The sequence below is a fragment of the Juglans microcarpa x Juglans regia genome, chromosome 1S, assembly GCF_004785595.1.
Source record: "Juglans microcarpa x Juglans regia isolate MS1-56 chromosome 1S, Jm3101_v1.0, whole genome shotgun sequence".
NCBI classification, from domain to species: Eukaryota; Viridiplantae; Streptophyta; class Magnoliopsida; order Fagales; family Juglandaceae; genus Juglans; species Juglans microcarpa x Juglans regia.
Window position 1 is genome coordinate 22,600,533 of NC_054595.1, and position 7,148 is coordinate 22,607,680.

Below are 7,148 nucleotides of genomic sequence, written 5' to 3' on the forward strand. Positions count from 1 at the left end.
TAAACTTATTGTAAAGCATCTATCGATGTTATTGCATTGAACTTATTGGATTAGTGAAACAGACTCCATCTTAGATTAAACCACACAATAAGCATGTTAGGATTAGCCAAATTGACTCCATTTATATGCTGTATAAACCTAACACAATATTAGACACATATTTTGTATAGATTCCATCTATTCATACTCATTACAAAATGATCAGCAACATACTCACTTAATACAAAATGAAACGTATAATTCATAATTACCTATATGTAGTGGACTGTCCCTTAAACAACAAAAAAGTGATCATCAAATGAGAAGAGAATGCCTGCTGAACAAAGTAAACATGAAACAAAATAAATAAGGAAAAGAATGATGCCAAAAGATAATCAAGCACAGTACAAATCTTTGAATTTATAAATTTGTTAATAAGGATACCCTTGAATCTAGGGACCCATGAATTGCTCAAACTCCAACAGATTCTTGACAAATTGATATTACTATACATAGATATGGACATCTAAGAGAGGAAAGACAACAAAATAAAGTTTGAGATGACAGACTGTATTAGGTATAATATATATATATATATATATTTTACAATCAATCCTTAGCATCCTTTTCCCACAATAAAAAGTGGGCATTCTGTACTAATATATTTCCCATTTCGTGACACCACTTCGGTGTTGCCATGTCTTATGAGCCTAAGATGAGATTCTATGCCTATATTATGCTACGTTTGACCAGTAGGAACCAATTAAAAATTTGAGAATTAAATAAAATGTTATATTTGATAATATATTCAACAATTATTTAGAGACTGGATAACCATCTTAAACTTGTAACCATATAAAGCAAGTCTCTATGCCATTGTTTTCAAGAATTACATTAAGCAGATCATTATGCATCTAACAACATATAAAGGTCAATTGGCAAAAATCTGGAGGGTAATACTCTTAATAACCTACCTAGTTTTAAAGTAGTACTTTAATCTCCAAGTAATTATCCCAGCCACAACAAATAGGTTAATTCATAATTACCTACATGCAGTGGACTGGTTTTTAAGCAATAGAAAAGTGATCCTAGAAATGATTTGCACTGAAAGATTCAAACCCAAAATCTATTTCCCAGTCACAACACCAAAAACTATTACCAGTTAAGCTAGATTATAACGCCTTCAAGAGTATAGTATATTATAAAGATTCTAAACTGTCTAATAAGCAATAGTTTATCCAACCTCAGATTTGTTTCCTATTTCCTAATGCTTTGAACTACAATCTATATAGAATCAAATTGGTCCAACTGTCAAACTTTTTTGACCATGGAAATATATTAGTCTCATCAACTTATGAATGTAGATAGATGTTCTTTTCCTTAACTCCAGTTTAGAGAAAACCTATGTTTCTATTCCAAAAACAAAGAAATACAACATGCAATGAAGTTTTTCCTTCAATCATTTACTTTGGAGTAGCATAGTCCAACAATAATTTTTACTTTATAGCATTAAATTAAGAGTAGATACACTTTTTTTTTTTAATAAGTAGTAGTGATACGCTTACAACCCAATTACAATTAATTTACAATTCTTAATAAAATAGTATTTTTTTTAAATATTTAGAAACATCAAATCAAAATAAAAGTCAAACATAAATTTTAAAAAATATATTATTTTTATTCATAATTGTAAAGAAATTGTTAACAAGTAGTAGGTCTATCATTTTTGTTAAATTAACATAACCAAAGATACTTTTCTTACTATTTTGCACTAATATCAACTATAGTCATAATAAGACCAATTATAGCATGAATAATAGAAAAATAGAATCCAAAATTTGTTTTATATATTATTTTATAAACAACTCTAACACATGCAACGACACTATTATGACACATCTACCATTACAAACAGATTTAGATGTATACATAGGGAAATGCATGTACAAAGAAAGATACAAGCTATGAAATGCCTAAAGCTTACACAACTAACAGAGGCCGAAGCGATAGTCGTATATTGTAAGCCCCAAGGGCAATAATGCATACTCATTGCTAAAAAACAAATTAAACAGAATGGAAGCATATAATTCATTGTAATGTCATAAGATAATGTAGTTCAATACTTACCTATTTGTGGCTCACAAGAATAGCATTGAGACTTTGCATGACAAGTGATGTTGATAATGTCGATGAAGGAGTAGTAGTAGGAGCAAAAGCCGACGAGGAAGAAGATGGTGCATCTGATTGAGTAGTTTGCCTAAAAAACAAGACCAAAGATAGTATCTCAATTTCAAACAAGCTGAAAACAACTACTAAACCATAGAAGCGTCTGAATTTCAGACAAAACTACGAAATAAACTCCCTCACCGCAAAACCCACCACTTGGTAGCTGAGGGGAAAAATAAATTTTAATGGTTTTATGGTTTCATTTCTTATTGTTTTTCATAATTGAATTGTTAACCTTCTTACACTAACAAGTCACAAAAAGAATCAAGGGTTTTATATTGGAATTAGCTTCATTTTGTAAAGTTCCTACTTTTCTCTGGTAAGAAGCAACATAAACACCAATATCTCTAATGTTTTGCGTCCTCCCTAAGAACAATGCATGCAATATTTTTAGTCGTTAACTATTAATATGGGTGTAATTTTAAACTGGAAAACCGGTCCGGACCGAACCGGTTGGCCTGGTTTTGAACCGGTCCAGTCTGTGACCGATTCTTGTATTATGTAAATCAGCCGGAACCGGTCCGATTTTGTTTCTACGATTTTTTGGACCAGACTGGACCGGTTGGGAAAAAAATTATATAAAAATTAATATTTTATATATATTATGCAAAATTAATATTACACAAAATATTTTATATATAAGTTTTATATATAATGTATAATTATATGTGAAATTTTTATGTATAATATATATAATTGTATATCATATATGAAATAATTTCATATTATAATTTATAAATTATAACATAAGATGTTAATCTTAATGTAATTTGTTTGATCATATGTTATTAATATAATTATATATAAGATAATGTTATTATAATTTATAAAATAAATGTTTAATCTTAAAGATAAAAATTTAATTTTTAACCATAATATATATATATATTAAATTAAATTATATATAGTCATATATATATATATAATATTAGACTGTATATAACTATACTAATATATAACTATACTAATAGTATAGTATTAATACTATTATATAGTCTAATATATTATATAGCTATACTAATATATAAGTTTATAACTAACACCAATAGTCTAATATAAACTATAGTTATGCTTATATTAATATAGTTATACTAAATCACTAAAAGTTTATAACTAATACTAATATATAGCTATACTAATAGTCTAATATTAATATTATTATATAGTCTAATATATTATTTAGTCGACTACAGTTATACTTATACTAATATAGTTATACTAAATCATTATAACTAATACTAATATCATTATAATATATTAGAGATATAGCATGATATATGTATAATAGACTAATAGTATTAAGTTCACTATAAGTCTACTATATATAATATGGATGTCACTATTAATATTTGTATAGTCTATAGTTATTTAGTATAAAGCAATTACAAATATTAATGTAATTAACTAAATGTAATCATATACAAAATGTGAAAACTAAAAAGCTTAATGTATTGACAATTAACATAAATTCATAATATTAATACACTGACATTCTCTAACTCTAAGTTAGTAACAAATTAGCAATTAACATCATAAATATAAATATAATTAATTACCTTTTTAATCACTTAATTAAATAATCCACATTGAATAGTTTACTTAATTTTAATTTTAGTAATTTAAATAATTTTTTTAATTAAATTATGTGCAAAAAAGATAAAAGAATAACACTATACCTCATTTGCCAAACACAAAACGTTGCCGTTTAGTATAAAACAAGACCTAAATGACGCCGTTTAAGTCTAGGGGGAGAATTTTGAAACTAAGTTGCGTGAAACGGCGTCGTTTCACGCAACTCAGTTTTTTTTGTTTTTTTTTATATATTTAAAATAAACCGTTTGTTGAACGGCGTCGTTTGGGTTCAATTTCAATCCAAATGGCGTTGTTTCAACGTTAGTTTTCAGCCCCCATCCAAAATCCCTCGGTTTTTAGTTTTCACTTTCACTTCCCCCGCTCCCCCGAAAGGTGAAAACCCTAGCGCTCCCTCCGTTGCATCCCCCTCCAACCATTTCGACACCTTCGTGACTCCGTCGAGGTTCTCTTCATCCCTCCGTCGCGCCTTTTTGCTGATTTTTGATTGGTATTGTCTCTCTCTCAGGTTTTTAGTCTTTTGATAGTGTTGATTTTAGTTTTGAATCGTTGTTGTTTGTTGGTCCTTTTGTGGTTTCTGATGTATTTTGGAAGTGGGATGTGGGTATGCTCTTGCCTCTTGTAGATTTAATTGATTTTCTTGATTTTATTGATCAAAAATTTCATGTGTATCTAGCACAAAGTATGTATTATCATTGATTTTATTGATCTGTAGTGCTCCTGCAAATGAATGTGTATATTGTCATCTTTTGTTGATCTCATAAGGAACCTATCATGTGTCCAAATTCATCATCAGACAACACAAAGTATTGGTATAAAATAACCATATAAATCTATCGGTACATAGTACAATTATAAAATTGCATAAAGGGGAAATGAATAGCTTGACAAGTGAAGAGTACTAGTAGGTTAGACAAACCCAAATGTATTTTTCACTGCAACCAAACAAAAGTATTCCATGTCTTGCATGCATTGCGTCCCTTGTTTTCTGTGCATGCAAAAAACAGATGTTAGCCTTGAAAACATCTTAGATGATTTAGGAACAAAAAATCCATAGGAGACCTAATTTATCATATATTAGACTGTTATTGTGAAGCTCTTACTCTCTAATACATATAATCTCAATTATTGCAAAGCTGTTATATTTTTTAGACATATAAGAAAATCAATGGCCTATTGCAGACTTTGGGCATTATTTTTCACTTATAGAATTTGTTGGTCATCTCAGAGCACTTTCATTGGATTAGCTAAAAGTTAAATCTAATGAAAATTTAGCTATTGAACCATAAAATGTGATCACATTGGAATAACTAAATTTCAAATATTTGGAATTTAGCTACAGTAACTTCTAAAGTAATTTTCAAATTTGAAAGACAATATTTATTCATCAAATACATTTTATATCATTTGTTTCTCTCCCAAGATCTCCATTAACGTCTTTCCCCTTCCCCTTCCCACGGTTTTCTCATTTCCCTCTCAAAAACTAGATGCCATTCCCACAAAAATCTGAGTATTTCATATTCGACCAAAGAGACCCACCACCCCACGTATCATCGGCAACAACGACATCGCACCACCGCGCAATCGAACTCCTACTCTCGTCGGAAATGATCAAAACCCCTTTTTCTCTCACCGATCTGCTTCTCCTAAGCTCATGTAATCTCTTTCTTTCTATAAGATTCGATTCTCTTGATGATCCCTAACCTTATTCCGCACCTCGTCGTCCCTCGCATTCTTCTTCTCCAAACCCTAATATTTGATTGTGGATGGGTTTAGCTGTTTGTGGATTTATTTTCTGTCTCTGTTTATGATTAATAGGTTGCATGTAAGTAAAAGAAAAAGCAAGAATTTATACAAATCTATTTGTGTATATTTCTCTACTCTGTTTCTGTGAGGTTACACATAATTTATACAAGACCTGTTGTAATAGAATATCAAGAATTTAAATTTCAAGTTTACATTTGAATAAACTACAACTATGGTAACTTTGAAATTTGAAGTTCGTGATATTTCTCTACGGTAACTTGCTTGTTTGGTTGCTATTGCATTGCATAACATGCTACCTCTAGGTTAGGAAAAAAAAAAAAAACAGATTCTTCCAACCATTCATATATGAAAATAAGAACTTGTCAAAGAAAGTTTGGTAAAAGAAGATGGTTGGATGGAAAATTTAGTAGATATGATTATTAGATAGAAGAAAGTTTGGCAAAAAAAACTATATGGTAGAAGAAAATTTGGTAAAAAAAAAAATATATATATATATATATATATATATATATATATATATATATATATAGTTGGATGGGAAATATTGGATGGGTTTGTAAATTAAGACATTTATATAGAATTTTAGATAAGTTTAATTAGACGTTTGTGGTAATAGCATTAAATGACAATTGAAAAAATATAATTTTTTTAACCTATAATTTAATTAGAATATGATTACTAATTAATATATAATATCATGAAAAGTGAAGTATGATTAAATAAAATAAATTCATAATTAAAAAGATTAAAATATTTTTGAAATTATTAATTACTCATTACTATATAATGAATAAATGGATAATCTAATGTAGAAATTTGATGTGAATAGCCAAAGTCAAATTCATCTTTTATTATTTTATTATCATATAATGAAAAAATGGTTATTCCAATGTGGAGACTTATGTAAATGGAATAACTAAAAGCTAAATTCATCTTATATTTATTAAAAATGTACTTTAGCTTTAGCTAATCCAATGAGAGTGCTCTAAGCTATTATATGATATCTTACTTGACTTATAGAATCTGTTAGGGCATGCACTGGCATCTTCTATTTTGTTCTATTTTTTATAAAACAGATTTTTTATAGCAGTTTTTTTTTTTTTACTTAGCAGATTTTTTTTTATAAAGCAGATTTTTTATAGCAGATTTTTTTTAGCAGATTTTTTTAATAAAGCAGATTTTTGTAAATAGTAACAGATTTTTAATAAAACAGTAAATCAGTTTTTTTTTTAATTTTTATAAACAAATTTTATGATAAATTGGCATTTTATTAAAACTGGAAAACCGACTGAACCAGACCAGAAACCTGTAAAACCGAAAGTACCGGTTTAGGAGGGTAACTGGTGCGTAATTGATTTTGAAAAATACAAAATCGGTGCATACCAGTTCGGTCCTAAATTTTTTCTAAAACTAGACCGGACCGGACCGGTTACACCCTAACTATTGGGTATCCAACAAAACAATAGTCCATATTCACCATAGACAAGCACAACCAAATTTTCTAAAATAATTTCTCTTACAAACAAAGCCAACAAAATCCACAAGCCCCCAATTCATTTTCCCATCTTTCTTTTTATTCTCAAATC